Source organism: Xyrauchen texanus, chromosome 13, assembly GCF_025860055.1.
Source record: "Xyrauchen texanus isolate HMW12.3.18 chromosome 13, RBS_HiC_50CHRs, whole genome shotgun sequence".
Taxonomy (NCBI): Eukaryota; Metazoa; Chordata; class Actinopteri; order Cypriniformes; family Catostomidae; genus Xyrauchen; species Xyrauchen texanus.
Window position 1 is genome coordinate 36,764,195 of NC_068288.1, and position 26,737 is coordinate 36,790,931.

The 26,737-nt window shown below is 36.1% G+C and overlaps 1 protein-coding gene across 7 annotated transcripts in view; it reads right to left on the bottom strand.

Moving 5' to 3' along the window:
- The window catches only part of LOC127653897 (forkhead box protein P1-B), a 234,780-nt gene extending 209,893 nt beyond the window's left edge, over nt 1-24,887 (bottom strand). For 3 of the 7 annotated variants that reach the window (XM_052140737.1, XM_052140729.1, XM_052140730.1), the window contains exons 1-3: nt 24,011-24,237; nt 14,746-14,826; nt 2,132-2,242 (exon numbers count right to left, since the gene is read on the bottom strand). The gene's annotated coding sequence lies outside the window, so the exon portion shown is untranslated. Of the gene's footprint in view, nt 1-2,131; nt 2,243-14,745; nt 14,827-22,185; nt 22,240-24,010; nt 24,273-24,763 lie in introns of those variants that run through there. The other 4 variants (XM_052140733.1, XM_052140731.1, XM_052140734.1 and 1 more) reach the window with 4 other exon arrangements.
- Nucleotides 24,888-26,737: the final 1,850 nt, after the last annotated feature.

Here is a 26,737-nt window from a genome sequence, read left to right on the forward strand (position 1 = left end):
TCCAAAAGACAATTAATTCACAAATGAGATCTCTTTATATCTCAGTTGTTTCTTCAAGACAGCATAGAAATTAATAGGATACAATTGACTCACCTTTATGCCATCCCAGATGCTCTGTAGTTCCATTCAATGCAAGTGAATTTGAAGGTTCAAAAAGCATATAAAAAGGCAGCATAAAAGTAATCCATATGACTAATGTGGTTAAAACCAGATCTTAAGAAGTTTTATGATAGGTGTGGGTGAGAAACTGATCAATATTTTTTTAAATACTTTAAATGTCCACTTTCACATTCTTCTTTTTTTTTATTTTTATGATTCACATTCTTTGAGCATATCGCCACCTCCTGGGCAGGGAGGAAAATGTATAGTAAAAAAGGCAAAAAAAAATTATTTTATTCTCAACAACGACTATAATATTGCTGCCGAGGACACAGATTAAACCACTTGTTGTGTGAATAATTTTTATGCTGCCTTTATATGCTTGTTGGTGCTTTAAAGTTCTGGCCACTATTCACTTACATTGAATGGACCAACACAGCGGAAATCCTTTTCTAAAAATCTTTGTTTGTGTTCAGCCGAAAAAGAAAGTCATACACACCTGAGATGGCATGAGGTTGAGTAAATGATGAGAGAATTTTCAATTTTGGGTGAATTATTCCTTTAAATGGAGATCAAATGGGAGTCTCTTTATATTTCATACCAAGTTTCCAAGCAATCTCACAACCTCAAGAGTTTCAGTAGAGATCTCAACAATGTCTCAAACTCAAACTCGGATTTGCCAAGACATATCTGCAATCAAAAGTCTGAGATTTCGATATTAACTCGATCATTTCTCATCAAAATCTTACAAATGATCAGAGCTATGCCATCCACATTACTTGTAGGGTACAACGGGGTAAAAGGCTCCATTGGTTTTATTTTCTCCCAAAACACTAAATGGCAACAACAACTACCACAGCACTGTCCTAAACACCTGTTTGTCACTATGCACAGCAAAATGTTCCTGATCCATGACATATTTGTGTGTGGTGTCCAAAGGTTGATTGATTGTGAGACAATTTGATTTAATTTTTAATCTTAGTTTTTAATTTTAGTTTTTTTGTTGTAAATTTATGTTGCTAATGAATATCCTGGAAATTATCCATTTTCTTTAGACAAAATACTTCTTTATCATTTTCAGTTTTGTTTAAGGTCTTTAAATAAAAAACAATTTAATAACTGTCCAATATTTAAAATAATAGTATTAAGGTGAAAGGTCCCCCTGTTGTAGAGGCTAGAGGCCCCTATTAAACACATTGTTTTTCTTAAGTTGGGGCAATAGATTTGTTTGGAAAAATGTTCAAAGTGGGCTCACATTGACTAAACCAATCATAATAGAGATTAGTTTGTAGAATACTTGAGATGTATTAAATGCCAAATGTGTTTGAAATTAACAGGAAATGGTTCCATTTTTCTGAAGTAGTTATTTTGAGTAAGCCTCATCTTAATTTGTTACTCAAAAAGCATCTTGGTGTCTCAAAATTGTTTGCAATAGTGGACTATTATTATTATAATATAGATTATATACAATAATTATTACCCTGGTATCTAAACGATATCACTTTAAACCCCCTAGGGGCCTTTTACCCCAAGTGAGGGATAAATGGCTCCCTCACCACCTTTTTTTAAAAACTGAATTTTAATTGAAACAACCTTTCTTTTCACACAAATTATATTGCCCCATCAATATTCATTTTTTTTTTTACATTGATACATTTTGTGACCAGAAAAAAGCTACATTTAATTAAGGGGGTGCCCTTTAGCCCCATTGTACCCTATAGCTTTAATAATTTAAAACAAATCTCTTGTAAGAGATAAGTCTCTTGAGAAATGAAAGAGCAAAACAATTTTCAACTGGGTTATAGTAATTAAAAAAATTTATTTTACTAGTTTAAAATGGTTTAAAAAAATAGTAGAACACAAATTCTCTACTACTACTGCTACTACTACTACTATTACTCACACACACAACACACACACACACACACACACACACACACACACACACACACACACAAACATAAAAGATATAGCATAGTGAATAAAACAATAATTTTTAGGGCTGCAGGGAGGAATTCTGTAGATAACATACCACAATCACTTGTCTTGACGAGATTGACATTCCATTTTTCCAATCAGAATTCAGAGACAGGAACTAAGGGGTGGAACCATTGGATGTGGTGCAGCTAGCTCAATCTGAATTCTGAAATAAGAAAAGAGAGCAAAAGGGTGTGATAAATTAATATTCACATCAGCAAATTACAAACAGGAATGGATACCATTTTGTAAAGGTGGGGGAAGTCCCTTAAATTCACTCAACCCACATAAACCTGGATGATGACTCAAAAGAGAAAGGAAAAAAGGCAAAACGTGATGAAATCAGACCACAAATGCTTAATTTGGTGACAAATTAATTCCGGGACTGACCTAAATGCATCTTAACACCAAGTGTTTCTGACACTTGTGATATTTACACACAGCATCTGATAATCGGACCGAATCTGCTGTGCTGTTCAGATGAATGGTAGTGACTCAAGAGACGAGTCATCTAAGTAAATGCTGCGGCCACACACCCTTTGACAGAATTCTCCGGAACGTTTTGTCAGATCCCGTAAGTCACTGACATGTAGCTTTGACCAATCAGCAGAGTCCATCAATTAAGGTGATTTGAGTAGTAAAAGGCTTGTTGCAGGGGTCAGCATTTAGTCAAGTGTGTTCTTATTAAGAGTGACACTCAGAGAGGAACAGTGAGAAAAAGAGAGAGTGACAGAAAAAAAAGGGTAAGAGACAAGGAAGGGGGATTTAAAAAAAAAAAAAAAAAGGTGAGAAAAGGAGAGACAGAACAGAAAGTGACAAATAAAGGATGGGTTAAAGCAGTCTGCATAGAGACATTTTAATAGTGTGAGGACAAATAGCTCAGCTATTGTTGCCATAGCATTCAATGTAGGGCTGGGCGATCATTTAAATATAAATGATATAATCGATATTTTATTGGTGACATAAAATTAACCAACATGGTGAATACCATGATGATTTTAATGCACTTTTTATTTGGCCATTAAATTACCTAAAAGACCATACCAGTAGGTAAACATTGCAGTTTATAAAGCGCAATAATGCTCGACTACTTTTTCAGCATGTTTCACAATGTATTTTTTCCAGTAATTTTTACTGGATTTCATAAAATCCTTCATAAGACAGTTTTAAGCATGAACCAAACCAATCACAACTGAATCACAACTTTACGAACTTCACCAGGAATTCCACTATTAAACAATTTCTTTTTAAATTAGGTAGAAATAAGAATACTGATGGCTTCAGCAGAAGCATTTACCATTAATTAAGAACCTTGGAGCTATTGTTAAAAATAAATTCCTCCAAGGAAAAAATGTATGGGATTTTTACTTACAGAACAAGACTGTTGAGCTCTATAACTATGTGTTGTTATAATTAGTTAATTGACATAAAATGATAATCCCATTCATCCTTATGTTCATTTAGTGAAAAACGATAAACAAAAATCAAGTCTGGATTATTTAACTGTAACATTTACAGTTTTTTTACTTGATGGCCGAAATGATGGTTCCTCTGATTGTGTATGTATACACTGGCAGACAAAAGTTTGGAATAATGTACAGATTTTGCTCTTATGGAAAGACATTGGTACTTTTATGAGTTGGCCTTCAACTGATCGCAATGTGGCAGTCATATACAATATAGCCATGACATTAATAACGTGAAAAATTCTGAACTAATTTTTTTATTATTCTTTTTTATTTTATCCCCTTTTCTCCCAATTTGGAACGGCCAATTCCCACTACTTAGTAGGTCCGCGTGGTGCCACGTTTACTCACTTCAATCCGGGAGGCGGAGGACAAGTTTCATTTGCCTCTGCTTCAGAGACAGTCAATCCGTGCATTTTATCATGTGGCTCATCGTGCATGACACCACGGAGATGCCGCATGTGGAGGCTCATGCTACTCTCTGTGATCCATGAACAACTTACCACGCACCACATTGAGACTGAGAACCACCAATCACGACCACGAGGAGGTTACTCCATGTGACTCTACCCTCCCTAGCAACCGGCCCAATTTGGTGGCTTAGGAGACCTGGCTGGTGTCACTCCGCACACCCTGGATTCGAACTCGTGACTCCAGAGGTGGTAGTCAGCATCAATACTCGCTGAGCTACCCAGGCCCCCATGTTCAGAACTTCTTACATTTCCATCCACAGAACTGCCGCTCACTGGATGTTTTTAAATTCTAGACTTAGAATTACATTTTAAACTATACCATTTAAAGGGATAGTTCACCAAAAATGTTTAATTCTTTCATTATTTACTCACCCTCATGATATCCCAGGTGTCTATGACTTCCTTTCTTCATCAGAACACATTTAAAAAAAAAAAATAGAAATAAGCTCAGTAGGTCCTTAAAATGCAAGTGAATGGCGATTTCTCTTTTGAAGCTTCAAAAATCACAAACATTCAACATAAACATCATCGATACGACTCCAGTGGTTAAATTAATGTCTTCTAAAGTGATACAATCACTTTTGGTGCAAAAAAATATAAATATTTAAGTACTTTTTAATAATAGTCAATCGCTTCCGGTATGCTTCACGAGAGGGTGGGGATCACGCGGTCTCTCGTATGATGCATTCGTGTAGCCATGATACTGATGGAATCTCATGTTCTCCACTCAGTTGAGACATCCAGGATAAGCACACAAACACACCATTGTGAGTAAAGAAATGGATAAATACAGATGTAAATCAAAACCAACCAAGCTACTGTAAAGTGTTCCTCCTCCTCACTTGTAAACAGTGCTGCCCTTCCATGTGTCTCACGTGCGTCAGTTCTCGCGTATTTAAAACGCCAATGCCATTATTCCACACGCGTACCGCTGCTGACAGGAAGCATGATTTAAAAGTTATAAAAAAGTACTTAAATATTTATATTTTTTCACACCAAAAGCGATTGCGTCACTTTAGAAGACATACATTTTACCGCTGGAATCGTATCAATGACGTTTATGTTGACTGTATGTGATTTTTGGAGCTTCAAAAAGAAATCTGCATTCACTTGCATTTTAAGGACACACTGAGCAAAGATATATTTCTATTTTTCTTCAAATGTGTTCTGGTGAAGAAAGAAAGTCATACACACCTGGGATATCACGAGGGTAAGTAAATAATGAGAGAATTTTTATTTTGGGGTGAACTATACCTTTATTAACAGTGTAAACAGTGCAAAAGTCCCTAAAACACCCAGAGGAGCAGAAGCGCATACATTTACCTTTTAATGCTAAACATTCCTCAACAGTAAGAGAGACCACACGCACATGCACACACATTCGCAGGTTAGCCCCAACTAGTTCGTTAAGTGGCTTGTTGCATACCAGCTGCAGTACAACACCCCTCAGCATCTCCCACATGTGTTTTTAATCCATGCATTTCACACAAATTGCAATCCCTGTCAGTCTGAGAGACAAGCCAGTTACCAACCACTTTAGAGTAGTCTGATAATTGCCACTTATTTGTGTGTCAAGTTTCCCACAACTGCAAACAGATTGGCAAAAATCACACAGTGTGATAGGACGTACACACTATTTTGTTTTTGTGTTCTCAAAGATGTGGTCTCCCCATCCATCACAATAAGGCATGCAATCAAAAAATCATTTTCTTTAAAAACAGCAAAAATCGAGGTTACAGTGAGGCACTTCCAATGGAAGTGAATGGGGGCCGATTTTTAATACTATGGCCACAAGACATAAAGGATATGTGTAGACATGATTTTAGTGTGATGAAATTGCTTACTAACCTTTTCTGTGCAAAGTTTTAGCCAATTTTACAACTTCATTAAACCCTACAATTACTGTAAAAATGACCATTTAAACAACTTTACAGCTAAAATAATACACAAGTTTTAACAGAAGAATCACTGCAAGTACTTTTATAAAATGATAAGCTTCACATTTCTGTTTAACCCCTCCCAAAATTGGCCACATTCACTTTTATAATCTCCATTCACTTCCATTGCAAGTGCCACACGGTGACCTCAATTTGAGATTTTATTAAATAAAAAAAGAAATTAGTCAAAATAAATTTTTGTGGCAATCAATATTATGCCACAAATGCTGTCGATTGAGCTTAACTTGTATTGAACCAGGAACATTCCTTTAAATAGCGTTTCTCTCTCGGTTGCATTAGAAACCCCTTAATGTATTAAACTTTAAAGGGGTCATGACATGCCATTCTTTATTATTTTAATATGTTTCTTGAGGTTCACTTATGATCTTAGTTAAGTTTTAAAAATAATAATAATAATAAATAATATATTTATAAAACAAGATAATTTTCCACCCTCATTTTGACCCTTTGTCAGAAACATTTGGTTTTGGTGCTGCTTCTCCTTTAAGATGTGATAGTAAATGCCCAAGGTTATGATTCATTCTCTGCTCTTGACTGATCTGCTCTGTCCTTGCCATATCACTCCTTACCACCACTGGGCAGGGCTACAGTAGTAATAAGAATCTAATGTCTGAAGAATCTTAGTAACGCCAAGTAATTATGTAATCTTTTTTATGCCTTATTATAGTCAACTAAATAACCATAAACAGTGAAAAGTTGTTTGACTATTTAAGAACCTTTATTAGTGGTGCTAAGGCAAGCATCACTCTTACTATTGCTCATAATTTGGGTTAGGTATTTGAACAAACCTCTAACTCATCCCGCACCAATTGTGCTACCGACATGAACAAAATCTTGAATTATGTGGCTTGAGGAAGGTATACTATTACATTTGTAAGCAATCAGACTTACAATTTTTGACTGGTGGGCCATAAAACGGTTGAAAACAAAATCCAGTAGACTTATCTAGGGACCAGAATATCATAGAGACTTGGGGATGTGCTCTTTTGACTTTGGCCGTTAAGCAAGCACCTGGCAATCAAGATTTTAAAGTGTTATGCTCACAGTAAATACTCTCCACTGTCATTGTTCTCTATTGTACTGTATTATTGTGCTATATGTGCACTTTCTGCCATTGCACTACACAATAATGAACACAATTACCAACACCGTGATTGTGTGGCAATAAAGAAGTGTGAGTCTTGAATCTTTCCAACAGAACCCCATCTTCAACACAACACCCCAATGACCTATCCAAGACGGGACAATTTAAGGGAGTGGTCTGCCAACTGCGGCCTCCCTTTTGACCCAGCAGCATGAAAAGAGCCGGAGGAGATCGCAATGATTTAAAGCTCTTCTCTTAGACGTGCTGACAAGGTTAGCAGGTCAACACAGACATTAACAGGTCAGTGTGTGGCCCACTTGGGAACAATTACTCCTGGCCGTGGCTAAGTGGACACTTGATTGAACACGACTGAGCTGGGAATGCGCCTTCCCTATAGATAACAATTCTAAGGACCATTTAGGATAAAAAGCCCTTGTGCTACGCGCCTTTATGGCCCAAATTCATCTTTCGTTGCACTTTTAAAAAAAAGAAATGCTGGCAGTGTGATCGAGGGGTTATTCTCTGGGCAAGAGGAAAAGAAACATTAGAGGTAGCTTGCATCCTCCAATGCTTTCAGAGAAATCACACAAAAACAAATACAAGGTGATGGGGGTTGCATATGGAGATTGCTGTCAGAAATGGATTATCTCAGTTTAGAAGATTGTTTCCTTATCATGCTGAGCCTGTTAATATGTGGTTTGATTGTTTTGTTTGGGTTTATAGTCGATTACAAGCTGCGATATAATTGAATGCAAAATGAGAATCTGCAGCATTTACATTTTGATGATTGAGGTTGTATGCAATACCATTATTACTGTTATTTGTAAGGTGATAAAACAATAATTTTTATTGCCTGTAAAAAAGCCCTGCTTATGAAGAAACTATTGGCTTCATTTTTACACACTGGCATTTTATAGTAAAGGGGAGCGATTGCTAAATCAAATGCAAACTGACAGGCTCAAACCCAAACCCCCCTCCACTTTGCAGTGTTTAGAAAAGATTATGTTTTTTTGTTTTTAACCAACCCCATTTTAGAAATCTTCAGGGCCAACTTGATTAAAGGTGCAATATGTAACAATTTTCATGTAATATTCACCTTTTGTTTTGCCAATGTGTGAACGGCTTGTTACGCAACTTAAAAAATTAGCCCTTCCCGGACTTCCTAGGTTGCCTGTTAAAGCCTGTATACTAATTTTGATGCGAATGATGCAGGTCGGATTTACAGGGTAAATCCAAAGGATGTGACATATCTGTGTGCTCCGAGAGCTTTGCCTCAGACAGTAATGGCTTCTCTTCTGGTATTCAATAGAGTCAACAGAGTCTGCAACGAAAACTAGAGTGAACATCGGCAGGGCATTTGATTCCTGGAGGGACCTTCGTTCGGTTTTGTGTAAGCTTACATAACTGCAAAGCATGAGTATATAGTGCCATAAGGATTGATCGGTGTCGTTTTACTTAACTTGATCTTGCCTGCTAAAGCTGACGAATTGGGAGCTACCTTGCTTCGTAACTTTCAAATAATTTCAACAATCTTCTCTTTATACAAAAAGTCAGGTATACAGAATAAATTTTAGCAAGTACACTGGTTTCATGATCATAGAAAAGCATATGAAATACAAAACATACAATAGTGTAACAGTAAACTGCCTGGGATAGTTCGGTAGTATGTAGCTGTATTTGTGTATCAGTAAGCCTTATTCGCTGATAATTTAGTTTAGTCTCAAAGTTTGTACTAAAACAATCATAACTGTGTAATTTTAATTATGCTACCTCATCTGTCAGCATAATGTCGGTGGATCACGTTCAGTCTATTTGTACATTACTTCATTGATTTTGCTGATCCCTTTGGAGTTTGCACAGGCAACATGTTGCTGGCTGCATTTCACTTAATGGCCACAATGTCATTAATAACAAGGGTTTCTGAATCTTACATACTGCAACTTTGAACTACAATTTCTTTACATCAGTACAACATGAAAGCTTGGGGAGCATCTCATCCAACCTACATGCTTTCCTTTCAGATAAAGTAGACTTGGTTAAGTTAAGTAACTAGTTTTTGTTTTTTCTATAGCAAATGTGGCAATGTTAAAGGGTTAGTTCACCCAAAAAAGAAAATTCTCACACTTCTTTATTGCCACACAATCACGGTGTTGGTAATTGTGTTCATTATTGTGTAGTGCAATGGCAGAAAATGCACATATAGCACAATAATACAGTACTGGGAGTATCCCAGGTGTTTATGACTTTCTTTCTTCAGCAGAACACATTTGAAGAAAAATAGAAAAATATCTCAGATCAGTAGGTCCTTAAAATGCAAGTGGATGATCATCACACCTTTGAAGCTCCAAAAAGAACAGACAGCCAACATAACTATAATCCATTCGACTCCAGTGGTTAAATTAATGTCTTCTAAAGGCTAATATATACTTCCTAAGCAAACAGGCTTTGCTTAGTTTGCCTACAAATGACGCTGAAATGCAGTGAAGTTTTTGTTCTGCCAATGTGTTCGTTTGGTGTTATTTCTCCCGTTCGCGCTCATCTCTGAAATTCTTGACCTTGGAGAATTCGGCTGGTCGAATAACGTTGATGACTGGTTAAAACTATTTAGGGCTGTGGTTTGAACGTGAAGTGTTTTACTTACAATCGTGTGTGCCAGCTGAGGAGTTCTTACCTAGACTACTGTCATTAAAATGTATACATTTGAAGCCCATTTCTCATAGATTGTGTAGAAGTATACTTTTTTATATGATTCACAGAACAAGCTCCACAAAGACAGCATGATATATAAACGATATATTAACTATAAACTATCGCTTCCGGTGGGCAGCAGTATGCATGTGTGACGTAATCATGTTGGCATGTGAGACAAGTGAGAACTGAGGCACATGCAACACAGACGGAAGAGCAACACTGTTTACAACGGAGGAGGAGGAACGTTGTACAGAAGCTTAGTTGGTTTTGGTTTAGATCTGTATTTGTATCTTTGCTTATCCTTGATGTCTCAACCAAAAGAAAAGCTTGAGATTACATCCGTAACATGCCAACACGAATACGGCACACAAAATGTGCCACCGCTTGAGCCGTATGGGTGACGGTATGTTCTTTTTGTATCTTTAAAAGGTCTGATCTCCATTCACTTGCATTTTAAGGACCTACTGAGCTGAGATATTATATCATTATTATTCTTTTTTACTTCAAATGTGTTCCGCTGAAGAAAGAAAGGCATAAACATCTTAGATATTATGAGGGTGAGTAAATGATGAGAGAATTTTCATTTTTGGGTCAACTATTCCTTTAAACTCCATTACAATGCTATGGTGTTATTTGGGGTGGCCAAGGCATTTCTATTTGGTTCCTTAGGTGTACTTTTCTAGCACTTTCCAATGTAGTTGCTAGGATGTTCTGGGTGGTTGCGAGGTGGTTATCCACCCCCAAGTCTATATTATAGTCTATTATATTCTGATCCATTAATATGTTTTAGGTCCTTCACTGTAAATCTAAACAATTCTTTACCTGCTTTATAATTTCTGACTAAGTAATAGCAAAGCTCTGCCTAACAAGCCACAAGATTTGAGGTATCATTCATGTCCACATCACAAAGGCTGTGAAACAAGTTACATGTCAAAATGTAATACTTGGGCTTAGAGGTTATTTCAAATCTCTAACCCTAAGTATGAGCAATACTAATAGTGATTCTTGCCTTAGCAACAGCACTAACCACTCAAATCGGGTTTGTAAACTAAATATGCAAGGTATATGTGTTGACCACCAATGTAGAGGTGAATTCCACAAGCATGTGACCTTAGTTTTGCTTGATTGTCTCTTCACCTCTCTACCCATGTGGTCATGGTGAGCCATGCATCTACAGGACCATCCAAATGGAACCAGAGTCATTTTGTATCTTACTTGAATGTTACAAAATGTAACAGGTTGCCAGCGAGGGAGCAATGCTGTTGATATACAGCTTCTTATAGGGCAATCATATGTTATGTTTAACAAAGCATGTGAAATTAAAACACGATTCTTTCGGTTGTTGTAAGCTGAGCTTGTGTTATGAAGGTTTCAGGGCTGTGGATTGTTTACTTAAGTCTTGGCTGCAGAAAATCAACTCCACATTGTCCTGCCCCTGCTGTCGGCCTGGGCAGCATTGATCGCAGCTGTGGTGTGTTAAGGAGATGTAGAGGACACAGTTGCACTGCAGCCCAGCTGCATTTCATAGTGTCTGTTGTAAAAGTGCGGCTGCCCTAGCAAAGCGGGTGGAGGAGAAAAGAGAAGATTGATTGGGGCGGGGGGATTGGAACATAAAAATGAGAAAAAGATAGACACTGAGAGTAAAAGGGAGAGCAGAATGAGAGAAAGAGAAAAAGACAGAATAAATAGATACAGAAAGAGCAGTGGTTCAACTGGTGGGTCGTGACCCAAAAATGCTTCCCAGGTCTGTTCTGATATGGTCATGGACATTAGGGAAAAAAAATGCTAAATGCAAATAATGAAATGCAACTAACCTACAATCATGCATAGTTAGTAGGGCTAGGTAAAAAAGATATACATTTTCAGATTAATCATGTTCTTTATTTAAATGCTCACGATATAGATTCTTAACCCTTTCGCAAGTACAATCAAACCGGTGTGATTGCATTAGGCTGCGCTCAGACGCATACGATCAAACTGGTGAGATCTGCATTCAGTTTACCATCTGTTTACCAGCAGAGAGAGACTGAGTGGTTGTCATAATGAATAAGCACACTATCTTTTTTTTTTGTTGCTACAAACATTCAAATAATCAGGGAATAAAGTTATAAAGCCGTTTCTGATGTTTTCTGATGTCAAACAAAGAATATATAAACTAGTGAGTCCACTTGAGCCATCTTCCATTCTGTCTGTCACTTATTCTCACAACATCAAGGGCAGGTACAGTGAAAGAGCTAGTTTTTTTAGAACCTTTTATGCTTCTACGCTATGATAATCTCAGAATCCCATACTGCATTGCAATGTAAACAATATGTTGCAATGCATACCCGGCAATCACGTTCGCGATCTCATCTTATCTATCATAATCAATCATCTATCTACAGTATCTTAATAAATCAGTAACCATTATGAACATCTAAAAACCACATTATCTGTTTGATAATATATAACCTGACCTCCAGTGCATCAGCTGTGAACTGTACGGTGACATTTCTTTAAATTACAGCACATATTAAAGAACTCACACTTGGGGATCCGTCACTACAGGAGAAAGTGATGTGTGAATGGGTTAAAATCATATGCACAACCCTCTGCAGTGAGAGTAAATCACTCACATATGCCACTAAATTGTGCACTATTGTGACTAAAAATGTCTGTGATTAGTCACTGGCTGGAAAGTTTTCTCATTTGACCCAAGAGTGATTGTGTAGTATATTGGCGAAGAAGATCAGCATCAAGATTCTTTTGCTGTGTGATGAGAGTAAAAGTTTGGTTTGACTCCAAAGACGAGACAACACGGATGCGGTAAAGATGCCTTGTGACTTCACTCTCATTAATGTGCTGATCACCCTAACATATTCTTAAAGAGACAGTACAGTTTTGGCACTTATTCTAAATTTCATTGTAAATACTTGTAAATGAAAAAGCTTTCATCCTGAAAACTATGAGAAAAACTATGCAAAAACCATGAAAAACTATGATTCAGACAAAATTAAATATGGGCTCAATTGCATCAAGTACAGTATAAACATGGTTTTGCCGACAGCTGGCTGCAGAGCAAATAAAATCATCGAAATTCAAGAGACATTTGTTTTTTTAAATCATTTTAAAAATGTAAATATTGTTTGGCCAGTAGAGTGTAATCTAAATACATTTTACATTACTTTAAATAAATAGCCCACTTAAAAAAATTCTGTCATAATTTATTTACCCCTATGTTGTACAAAACCTGCATGACTTTCTTCCTTTCGTGGAACACATAAGCAGGTGTTATGCAGAATGTTAGACTCCGTCATTATTCACTTTCAGCATTTGGAAAAAAGGGCAGTGTCAACATTCTTCAAAACTTCTCCTGTTGTGTTACAAAGATGAAAGAAAGTCATATGGGTCTGTAACATCATGAAGGCATGTCAACGCTATAAATAATAAATCGGAGTTATTTCTTAATGTCCAAAATAACCTGAACCCTGAAGCAAAACCAGTTGAGAACCACTGATGTAGAGAGCTTGAAAGAGTGAGGAAAAGAGACAAAAACTGGCCATGGCAATGTCTTCCAAACCTCCTAGTATAGCATCTTGTTCAAAAAGACAATAAAGGGGAAAAAAAAAAAAAAACTTATTGTAGTACCCTCTGGACTATTATCACTATCAGTATCATTTCCACTATAGCCCCACTACAGACATATCCTTTAACCACAAGCTTGCACGAAGCCGAATCACTTGGAAGTGTTGTGCTCGCTAAAGGAAGCGAGCTTAGGAAGTGAGCGGCATCTCTCTTTACCTCTCTACTCTCTGCCCTCATTAACTGGGCTCCTTTCCAATTCATTTAGGAACCCCAGAGAGCTCGCCTTCCCTTGAATTTACAGAAATGACACAACATTAGGAGATTTGCATATGCAAAACGAGTCAAGCAACAGGCATTCACCGCTCAATTGACCTATTGCTTGTTGTGGCAAGCCGAGTTATTCCCGCGGAACAATTCTGTAACCAAGTGGGCGTCATGCGAGTACCATCTGGGTAACACTTATTTAAGGCTGGCAGAAGTCCCGTGGCAGCCCGCCTGGCGAGGAGGAAAGGGGGAATAAATTGCATCATTTATTTGACATCCATTTGCTGTCGTTCCCGTTTAAAACCCATGACTAAATAATTTGGTTATTCGACTGCCAGTTACCACTGTCATCCAAATTGTGCGGTACACGTGACAAACAGCACGACTGTCAAACACCCTGATAAAAGATGGGACCTTGATAGTAAACCATGCGAAAACACATCTTGGTAAGCATGTTAAGTACAGCAATCTATTTTTACTAAAGACTTCTTCTAGAATGAGCCATACAACTCCATTACACATAAACAGTTGATGAATGTGGCAAATGTGACAACAAGCACATGGTTCAGAAACTGCATGGTAAACCAGTCATTAATAATGTTATGGGTTTGGAACACCATCTAAACTTAAGGATGCAAATGATAGGAGGCTCACAATACAGAACATAGAGCATGGAAAAGTAATTTACAAGTGTAATAACTTCAGATGTTGTCTCCTTGAATCCTGGCCTGTTCTTTGCATGCTTTGGAATATATACATTTAATGTTTATATATTTAGTTTTATCCTATTTCGCTTTCTCCACAGCTGTGCTGAATGTTTTGATGTTCACCGCCATGTCATTCCAAACCATACGAGTTTCTGTCTTCAGTGGAACACAAAAGGAGTTATTTTGCGGAATGCCTAAGCTGCTCTTTTCACAAAATAAAAGTGAATGGGAACTGTGGCTATCAAGCTCAAAAAAGGACAAAATAAGCACCATAAAAGTAGTTAATATGGGTTTGCGACAACATGAGTGGAAGTATGTTATAAAAGAATTTAGATTTTTCAGTGAACTATCCATTTAATGCCAAATTTTATTCGCCTAGATCAATAGAAAGAAGGCAACATTACAGAAACATTGTGATGTTTCTTAAATACAAAAGAGCTGGTGTAATAAGACACTGCTTACCTAGCTCACGAGGAAATTTCAGCTGCAATGACAGTTGATCGCAGACAGTATGCTTATATCCCTTCAGTCTCTTTGACAAATCTGAAACCACAAACACAATACATCAGCATTTGATTTGGTCGCAGGATTTATAAATGCTTGATTTTTATGACTTTTTATCAAATTGACAAATAAAGCAAAACTTCCCCAACTAAATTTAGGTCTTGTTGCTTTTTGTTAAATGAATGCAGTAATTTTCATTGACCAAAAATTAATTTTCACAGAGAAGATTTGCTCGAACCTCTACGCTACATCATAAAAAACAAATGTGTATTTTACCAACAAACTACAAGAGATAAAACCTCCTGAAAGCATCCTCTCAATCATTGAAAACAATTGTATATCAAGTACACAGGAATGCACTAAACATTCCCATCTTGCTGCTCTATAATATTCAATTGGTCAGTCAACACTTTAGAAGATCGTACATTATGTTCATTCATAACATCAAAATGCTTTTAGACAAATATCCAGTAATCCCCAAGTACATTTCTCAGCCCTGTCTCTCAACACTCTGAGAGTTTAGCTCCACTTTACATTTCGAAGAGAAAGACAAAAAACGACAACAACAAATGGTGTTAGGAAGACGGTGAAACCCCTACTTGGTTTACATGACTAGAAATTAATTGCAAAGAAAACAACAAGTAAAGTAAATTCAAAGTAACACAAACATATATTAGTGGTAAAGAGGTAACAATTTACAATAAGTAAACAATAAACAATACTTTTATAATAATAATTTCAACATACTAATTTGAAAAGTTGTTATCCTTAAACATTAATGCATTAGAAGCAAACAATGAACAATTGTATTTTCATAACTTCACACTAACCAAATTTACTAACTACTCTAAAAAATATTGTTCATTGTTCATGATACCGAATACATTTACACTAGTATTAGCAAATAGACCTGTAAAGTGAAAGAAAAGAATTTGAGAGATCCGACAAAGAAACTTAAAGAATTAAGCATAATACATTTAAATGGAGGAGTTTTGTTCTGCTCAATACAATCAGAACTTGAATAATGGTTTATTTTTTTTAGAGTTTTAATTTTAAGAGATTGGATATCACCACCTGTTAGACTAAGAACGTGCAAAGGCACTACTTTTCATTTTTACTGAAACTTTCTGGACCTGAAATAATGTCATGGCATTTGTGTAAACATTTTAAATTGCTTGGGTAAACTACTGCACAAAAGAGCAAAACCACCTGTATTGCAAACCTTATAACAGTGAGCGTGGATACAACTCTGAAACACAAAAACTGAGGTTTTACAGCCTCAAAAACCCGTCAGCTCAGATTGAGCCACATAGAAGAGCGGTGATGAGCATCTTTCAAGCAGTTTCTTGAAGTGAAGGGACAATGACTCATTGATTCACTTTCATTCGGTTTCTCAAAGCAGCAAGGGGAAAAAAGGCAGCAGAGTATGCTTTTATGTGAACGAGGCAGGTTTGCTCCCGAGCCGAGTGATTAAGATAATTAGTGTGCTTTCATAATGATCCGTCTGCTAAGGTTTTACTCATTTAAAATAAATAAGCAACAACATGTCAATTAAGACCCATTTCTGCCAAGTTCAAACCAGCGAATAGGTTGTTTTAACGTGCCGCATTTCAGTCTAAACACACAGATGTAAACAGAACATCAAAGAAAAGTTCCATCAGTTTTTTTTTTTCCTCGAATTCATTTGAACATTCAATTGGGAAAAAAGAGAAACCTACTCTTGAAAAAATCTAATTAACATGCATGCTATGATAAGGTAATTAGTACTCGAGCCAGTTTCCTGATTAAACATGCTTTAATATGTCTTCGTAATCTTTCATCAAAATGTAATAACTCCACCTCAAAAACAACTTTCCTTTTTGGCTGACGTCACCAATCCCTCTTATTTTCAACCACTATCTTCCAACGACCTGTCATTTAGCCCACTATCTAGACCACACCCACTGTTGCATTCAGGTATGGAACACCCACTTTTCACAATCGAATAAAGGAAGGAAATTTGAGTTTTATGTGCCATGTTAGACGTTACTTCCACATTAGACATCCTGGAATTTGCATGTGATGAAGATGAAGAGTTTATGTGAACAACATCATCCAACACCATCCGAAACAGCCAACTTGTAAATTATGGCTATGTTCAGACTGCAGGCAAATCAGATTTTTTCTCAAATCAGATCTTTTCAGGCAGATTGTCCGCACTATTAATTGCAAGTAATCAAATCAGATTTGCGCATTCAGACATCAACCTATCTGCATGGGTTGCTTTGGTAACGACGTAGGTATACCCACGTGACGATGCTTTCAAAACAGATGTGGGAAAAATGGAGGTGCATCATCTCGCTCTCCAAATAAGCACCCTGTCCCGTCGTGGTGCAGAACTCCGTCGATGAGTTTTTCAGGAGACAGGTAAATATTGTGATATTCCGTGCTTCAGTCACCGATTTTTGATATCATCATTGTGTGTCGCTTTAAGAGTGATGCAAAATACCATTTCATATCTGAATTGAGCAGCCAGAGCATCCGACCTCCCAATGTTTGAATCAGATGCTGAAAACTCTGATTCCATGTGTTTTTGTTTTTGCTCTCCGGCTATCTAAAACTCATCTGGATACAATCTGGATATGCCAAAAATCTGATTTTTAGTGGCAGTCTGAACATGGCCTATGAACAAATTTTCATGATCGGGTTGGACCTACAGAGCTTCAAAATTTTTCTAAAAATCTTAATTTGTGTTCTGCTTTCTGCTGAAGAAAGAGAGTCATACACATCTGGGATAGCCTCAGGGTAAATAAATAATGAGAGAATTTTCATTTTTGGCTGAACTATTACTTTAAAACTTCCATCTAATATTTACCTTACAAACCTTGTGTAAGCCATTTTGGTTGTTTCCCTTTAAACTGAATTCAATCCAAAAGCCAATTTTTAAAATGCTTGCATGTATGACATAAAGGTCATCAAATGCAGTGATTTGAATATACAGCAAAGCTCAGCCTCCTGTTGCTTCAAGATTCTCTGTATAAATCTGAAATCCAGGCATATGGCTGCTGCTCTTCAGCTCTTCAGGGCAAGATCTGTGAGAAACTGATCCAACGAACTGATCCGAGCTCAGCTGTCAAATTCACAGCTGGCATAACGGGATTTATGAGCATCACACCATTTCAACATTTCATCCAGCTTCTAATCCAATCCATCTGTCTTTACAATCCAATAGAAGCACATCAAGGGTGACTACAGCTATATATCAACCTTATATTTTTTTAATTGTAACAAGAATCCATGACCTTTCCTTACTGTATAGAAAGTATGTTAATTGCTCAAAATCTAGTTTTCCAACAATATATGTAGACTAACAGCAAAAGTTTGGACACACTTGACTTAATTTGTTTCTCGTGATTTTAAGAGGCTTTTGATGTAAAAATGTTTACGATAAAAGTTTGAAATAAGTAAGTTTTGTAGAAAAATATTAATTATTGCATACATGTGAACTTCAATTTGTTACAATAGCATCCCAGGATACATTATGAATTTGGTGCTTAATCTAGGAAAAAGGTGGCTTAATCTAGGAAAAAGGTGGCTTAATCTAGGAAAAAGGTGGCCACTTTGAAGAAATTATTTTAGATTTGTTTACCATTTATTTGACCAAAAAATATTTTTTAATTGTTTTGATGACTTTACTATTGAATACACTGAGAACTATGCTATTTTAAAATGAAAAAGTAATAAAGTATAAAAAGTGTGTTCAAACTTTTTGACTGACTGTACAATACAAATAACACATACAGTTGAAGTCATAAGTTTATATACACTTAGGTTGAAGTCATTAAAACTCATTTTTTAACCAATCCACAGATTTAATATTAGCAAACTATAGTTTTGGCAAGTCGCTTAGGACATCTACTTTGTGCATGACATGAGTAATCTATCCAACAATTGTTTACAGACAGACTGTTTCACTTTTAATTGACTATATAAATTCCAGTGGGTCAGAAGTTTACATACACTAACTTAACTGTGCCTTTAAGCAGCTTGGAAAATTCCAGAAAATGATGTCAAGCCTTTAGACAATTAGTTTCTGATATGAGGTGTACTGAATTGGAGGTGTACCTGTGGATGTAATTTAAGGCCAACATTCAAACTCCGTGCCTCTTTGCTTGACATCATGTAAAAATCAAAAGAAATCAGTCAAGAACTCAGAAAAACGATTGTGGACCTCCACATGTCTGGTTCATCCTAGGAGGCAATTTTCAAATGCCTAAAGGTACCACATTCATCTGTACAAACAATAGTACGCAAGTATAAACACCATGGGACCACGCAGCCATCATACCACTCAGGATGGAGATGCGAAAAGCGCAAATCAATCCCAGAACAACAGCAAAGGACCTTGTGAAGATGCTGGAGGAAACAGGTAGGCAAGTATCTATATCCACAGTAAAACGAGTCCTATATTGACATAATCTGAAAGGCTGCTCAGCAAAGAAGATGCCACTGCTCCAAAACTGCCATAAAAGAAAGACCTCAGTTTGCAAGTGCACATGGGGACTTATATTTTACTTTTTGGAGAGGAAAAAAAAAATTGAACTATTTGGCCATAATGACAATTGTTTCGTTTGGAGGAAATAGGGTGAGACATGCAAGCCGAAGAACACTATCCCAAACGTGAAGCATGGGGGTGGCAGCGTTATTTTGTGGGGGTGCTTTGCTGCAGGAGGGACTGGTGCACTTTACAAAATAGATAGCATCATGAGGAAGGAAAATGATGTGGATGTTTTGAAGCAACATCTTAAGATATCAGCCAGCAAGTTAAAGCTTGTTCGCAAATGGGTCTTCCAATTGGACAGTTGTGACAGCTTTTGAAGTTGTGGCAAAAAGGCTTAAGGTATTGGAGTGGCCATCGCAAAGCCATGACCTCAATCCAATAGAAAATGTGTGGGCAGAACTAAAAAAGCATGTGCGAGCAAGCAGGCCCACAAACTTAACTCCAGTTCTGTCTGGAGGAATGGGAGTTCCAGCAAATTATTGTGAGAAGCTTGTGGAAGGCTACCAAAAAAGTTTGACACAGGTTTAACAACATAAAAGCAATGCTACTAAATACTAACAAAGTGTATGTAAACTTCTGACCCACTGGGAATGTGATGAAAGAAATAAAAACTGAAATAAATAATTCTCTCTATTATTATTCTGACATTTCACATTCTTAAAATAAGTAGTGATCATAATATAATTTTTTTTAATAAAACATTTAAAAGGTTTTAAAAGGTTATAAACACAATATAGTACATAAAACAGTAATATACACAATGAACATTATATAAGACATTTTATTTCAATATTATATATATATGTATATATAAAACATTTCCCTGGTGAGACATTTTTGAAAACATCCACTAAAAAACTTTAAGTAAAAACGTTGCCTATTGGCATTAAAAGTAGGACACTCCAGTAAAACATGTTTTATGGACAGTGAAGTCTGACAAAAATCACATGTTGGTGGCACTTCACCTTCAATAATGACCAATACGGCATCTTGTGTAAACAGTCTGGTCATATCTACACTCAAAAGGAAAAATTTTGAAAAATCTTTCATTTATAATTGGGTTGACTTCATACAGTTTATTATGGATGTAACTGTTCCTCCTAACTGAACCAAGACAGAGAATGTTTTCTATGATTAAATGTCAGGAAATGTGAAAAACTGTGTATCTGTTTCTCTTAGGTGTATGTAAACTTCTGACTTCAACTGTACATACATACATACATACATACATACATATACTGTGTGTATGTATGTATGTTTATGTATATATATATATATATATATATATATATATATATATATATATTTATAGATTTATAAGAGAGTAAATACTGCATATGTGTTAGAGTATTATACAGTTTACAAAATTGGATTATTTTGTTTTTAGGCAGTTGATATATATATATATATATATATATATATATATATATTTTTTTTTAAAACAGCACATCAAGCAACAACAATCATACCACAGTCCAAATGACACAAATCACATTTTTTTCTCCATTCGTATGGTTGATGTGAACATTAATTGATTTTAGCACTGCACTGCTGCAACATGATTGGCTGATTAGATAATCACATTGATGATTGTTGGTGCCAGACGGGCTGGTTTGAGTATTTCTGTAACTGCTGATCTCTTGGGATTTTCACACACAACAGTCTCTAGAATTCACTCAGAATGGTGCCAAAAACATCCAGTGAGTGACTGTTCTAGTTTACGGAAATGCCTTGTTGATAAGAGAGGTCAACAGAGAATGGCCTGAATGGTTTGGCTTGACAATGTCAGTGTAACTCAGATAACCGCTCTGTACAACTGTGGTGAGAAGAATATCATCTCAGTCAGAATGCTATTCTGGATGGCACCGTTTTGGTGGCATGAGGGTGACCTACACAATATTAGGCAGGTGGTTTTAATTTTGTGGCTGATCGGTGTATATATATATATATATATATATATATATATATATATATATATATATATATATATATATATATATATATATACACATGTATGTCTGTGTGTGTAATATATATACATTCATATATATATATTACACACACTTTAAATTTAGCAGGTACGAAATAAAAAAAATGACGACTGCCAGTCAACCCATATAATTCACCCATAAACTGCATAAAAACAAAATAATAAATTACTTGTATTCCTAAGTGTGACTTTGAGGTGACAACAGGCAGCTATAATTAACACTAAACAATGTACCGCATGTCAGCGGAATCCAGAGTTTCCAAAGAAACAAGAAACTGGCAAGCCGTGCAGTGTCTGGCCAACCCAGCATGAAAGCCACTCTGTAAACGGGGACACAGCAGGACTTGGGACACAGCAACCTCTTTCCCACCTTACCGTCCAGATATTACAACTTCACATTATACAGAATACTGGGTTTAACCTCTAAGGTCCTCAGATTACAGTTTCCTAAAATGCACCTTTCTCCTCTATAGTAACATGTTTGTAACCTTTCCATGCCGTAACCACTGCACTGAGTCATTGGGCTCGGTTTGCAAAATTGCGAGTAAATCTGAAAATATAAGAATGCAAAATGTGCATGCTTTTCCTGCAATACAATAATGAAGTAACATGTAGCACATAGATGTTGGTACACTATAAGTGTACACATGTCGTTTTTCTATCTGATCTAACTCTGAAAACAAATTTGTTGGTGTAACTGAGTGTAGATAAACTAGGTTGATTCAGTACAAGGCCTACAAATTAATATTTTTTAAGTGAATAAAAACAGTAATTTTTGAAAATGTTTTGATTCTTCTACAACAGGTATTTGTGAGTACAGTATGCTGCCGTGGTGCCTGAAAAAACAGGTGAAATAACTCCAGCCCACCTGCCGTTTAGCACCGGGCTGAAGAGCTGCCAAGAAAGGTTCAGCCAGTGCTTTAAATCCTGGGTCAGTCTGCCTTTGCAGAGGTCCATTTCTGCATAAGTGAGCACGCAAACTCCAGTGTCTGTTCAAACAGTGTCTCTCTCTCTCTCCCTCTCTTTGTCTCTCTCTCAGGCAGCTCATGACAACAGGCCAGCAGCAGCACTGTTTGATCTCCAGTGTTTTTCTTAATCTGGGTTGTCAAGGTTCGCTTGTTGGAGGCTGTTTACTTTACTTCTCCTACAAAAAAAAAGCATTTCTTTTTTTGTCTTTTTCCCCTCAGACAATGACTAATCCAAAGAATTGAGCCCTACCAGCCGTCGGTGTTAAAGCAGCTATTGCTTCCTTTATTATTATTATTATTTAAAAAGTATGTCTAACAAATCAGAAAAAATAAATGTGGGGAAAAAAAATAAAATAAGGTAAAGATTAATCATAAATGTTATATATATATATATATATATATATATATATATATATATATATATATAGTAAATTCTGTTCCACCATGTAATACTACAAATTCTGTTCCACATTAAAAAGAAATGATCTATTTGATCGGTATGTAGCCACGGCTTCATATATATATATACAAACAATACTTTAATTCCTTGTTTTATTTTGTAAATATTTTTTTTTTCTTTAAAGTTTTTTGAAGATATGAGTGTATAACATTATAATGAACAACTTTGGGAGCAATTATAGTATTGTGTTAAGACAGTAACAGGCCAATGATAAATAAATTACAACTGAAATTGTAGAGAATAAATTGCTACTTTTTATTTCATAGTGAAGAGTAAAGATGACAGCATGGAGTTTAAAATGTTTGCTTCCTCTTTACCTTTAAAAAACTTTTACCAAACTTTGAGGTAAAATAGCTTGTGTGTAACTAATGTCTAGGTTAGTTCTCCGACTTCACACATGAAGCGACAGACAACTCTGAAACTTACAATATATTACAACACAATAATGTCGAAGACCAATTGCACTCGCCGGCAGTGTCTCAAAGCCTAGCGAGCTGCATGCACAGACAACATTTTTAGAAACGTGTGTTTGACCGCAGTATGATGCCCCAAAATGCTGTCTAGCAAGGCAGCTCGCTAGGTTTTGAAACACAAAAATCTTTTCTTGAAGTAACACTTAATTCTGAAGGCTTTTGCTCTGAACTTTCCTCGCAACTTTTCTCCAAACCGACTGACAGTGTCGACCAAACGTCTTATTTACATGCAAAAGTATTGCAGTGATATTCTAAAGTAGGCAGCCTTTATTCTAATTTAAATCCACACACCGAGTCCGAGATGTACAGTGTATGGCAGTAGAAGTTTCTCTCTAATACTGTTGTTTGTGGTTGAGAGAACACGTGGAGAAAATTCCCTTTCTATCCAACTCCGTGCTCCGAAAGAAATCTCTGCTCGCTAACTTTTAACATCGACAACGAACGACTCGCAACTTCCCATACAAAACGCACAGGCATTATCGATAGATCTTACGCATCACGTCACGCCCGCACGCGTGTGAAGCGACAAAATGTTGTTTCATCAATTAAAAAAGAACAACTCAACAACTTGCTAGCTACAGGGCTAACTTCTGCAAGAGTAGGTAAATATGAGAGTCTTTCAAATAAAATAAATCACCCATCGCTCTTTACAGAGCAGGCAGCGGGTATTATGCGTCATCAATATCGTTAATTTGTTTATTACGCCTTTTAAAAACAACAAGGCAAAAATTAGACCACAAAGACAAACTATATGTCCATGTGCCCTAAAATATTGGAAGAGAGTGAACTTACCGGGATTTGGATAGAGACCGATAGACGGCGTGGTTTGTAATTTGCGAGCGTTAATAATTCAACTGTTCTCGCGATCTTGTGTACCACGAGCGCGTGCGATAAACCGCACTGTAAATAACTAACAATATTACTACGCCAGCGGGACTAACCTCAACTGCAAACACTGTTCTCTGCGCCGTACGGAGGCAACGTCGCCGTTTCACGCCACCTTTCTCCACCGATTAAGTGAGCGAGCAGCTACTGATGTTATTACACTTTATTGCGCCTTGCACGCACACACACAAAAAAGAGAGAATCGCGGATTTGGATGTTGTTATTTTTTGATGTTATAAGTCAGTGACGTCACATCCACCTGCTAGGTACAACATTCATTACAGATCTCCCTCAGCAAAACAAAAGTGTGTGAGAGAAAAAGTAATAAAATACGCATTTGAGATTAGAGAGGGAGATATACTGGAACGTATATCAGTTGCTTTATATCAACTTATTTTTTGTTTATTTCACAAAACTTAATTTTACAATTGACCATTTTGACAGTTCAGTACAGTAACTTACTGGCTGTTGTTCAGTGGGAACCCTATTGCAGTTTTTTTATGTTTAACATTGTTAGATATTTATTTATAGTTTTAGCATTTACACAAGTTGCCAAACATCAGTTTCCTACACCAAATTAACTAATATTACAATTAATATAAAGTACTCCCAAAAGGCCATTCTCAATGAGATTTGTGTGCAATGACGAAACAGGCTTACCTGGAGGTGTATAGTGGGCCTGTAACATTTATAATTAGATAGTCTCTAATTTAAATAGAAGAGCATAACCATTGGTCGGTTCAATGGACCGGTTAACATTAAAAGTGAGTAACATTAATCTAAGATCTTGGAAGAAATGGAGACGCCCGACTGTCCTTGATCAAGGACTGAAATGTACAATTCAAGGGATTGTGAACGATGGTAGGCTATATTTATCATGGTTGCATCTCTCTGGGCCCAATACCGTTTCTTAATGCACTTCATGATTTCCATGGATGTAGAGCGCCACCCTCTGGAAATTGTGACTTCTACAACTAATACGTGGAGCTGAATTCATACAGCGTTGACATAAACAAATGCAAATAGGATTGCATTGATTTATATAGACATATAAATCATGTGTATATGTAGTATAAATATAATTAAAATGTTTAAGATCAAAATAAGATTGGCATAAACTATGATCATAAGAATGATTGTGAATTGTGTATTTTTGTAATTTGAAACTACAAAACTTTAAAAAAAAATTACTTTGGATTATATCACCCCAACACTTCATTTCATTATGAGAGACTAGAATAGTCAATACAAGTTAAGGTCAATCAAAAGCATTTATTGCATAATGTTGATAACCACAAAAGGGTTATTATCAAAATATGGTGACAAACATGCCCCTTGTCTTTTCAGTCATGAAAAGATGTCAAATACTCAAGAAACACAATTTCATAGGTATCGAACTATAATCTAACATTTTATTATATAATATGTAATGGTTTGACTATAATTTTTCCCACAATTTTTAGAAAATATATTAGAATTTGTCATTCTATTCCACTTCAGCTGGTACACCACGTCTATGACATTTACAGATATTAATGTAAATGTGCAAAAGTGTGCAAAAAAAGTCAAACTAAATAATAATGAATAATTTACAAACTATGTTTGTCCCTTTTATTTCACATCATTGAACTTGTATTTAAAAATAAAAAAAGTTGTGGAAGAGAGTTTCTGAGGTCAAAGTTTAGAGGAAGAAGAGGCTTCTCAAATGTGCATTTATTGATTTTAGTCAGATCAGTGGGGTGTGTTATGTGAGGCTACTGACACCATTCTAGAAAAGTAATCTTTTAAAAGAATTTGTCATTGGTGTTACAACCCTTTCTTAACTCATTAAACACAATTAAATAATGAACTAAACAACAACAATCAAGTTGTCCTTAATGAGCAAAAATGACATCAAGATGATAAAAAAATTGTATCCACAGCTTTTATGGTAAAAAACGGAACTGACCTGAATTGATCATTTAAAAAATAAAATGATGTTGGAATGTTGACTTTTTCTGAAAATTACCCACAAAATAACTTCAATGGGGCCAATTTTTGGAGGGTTTAAAGACAGAATGTGACACTTATCATCCTATATAAGCACTTAAATGAATTCCTCTGTTAAAACTTCTGCATTATATGAGCTATAAAGTTGTTTAAATCATAGTTTTTACGGTTATTTTTGGGTTTTAGGCATTACGTTGTCATGGCAATGAAGTTGTAAAATTGGTTATAACTTTACACAGAAAAGGTCAGAAAGTGATTTTATCACACTAAAATCATGTTAACACACATATTGTTTACATCTTGTGGCTATAAGCTTACTTTTGAACAGTGCATTTTAAAGTTTACAGATTGGCCCCATTCACTTCCATTGTAAGTGACTCACTGGAACCCAGAATATTTGTATTAATTTTTTTAAGAAAAGGAGGGACAAGTTGAAAGTCTCTTTCTTTCTTTCTTTCTTTGAGGTATTTAAACATTATGCCACAAATGCTGTTAGTTGAGCTTAACTTGAATTGAACCGAAAATATTCCTTTATATTAACTTGCTTGCGATAGAGCTAAATGTGCGCATCAGATCATAGATGTCTTAGATTTCCCAATATTCCATATTACCCTAATTCCCCCTTTCCTTCTCAGAGATATCATA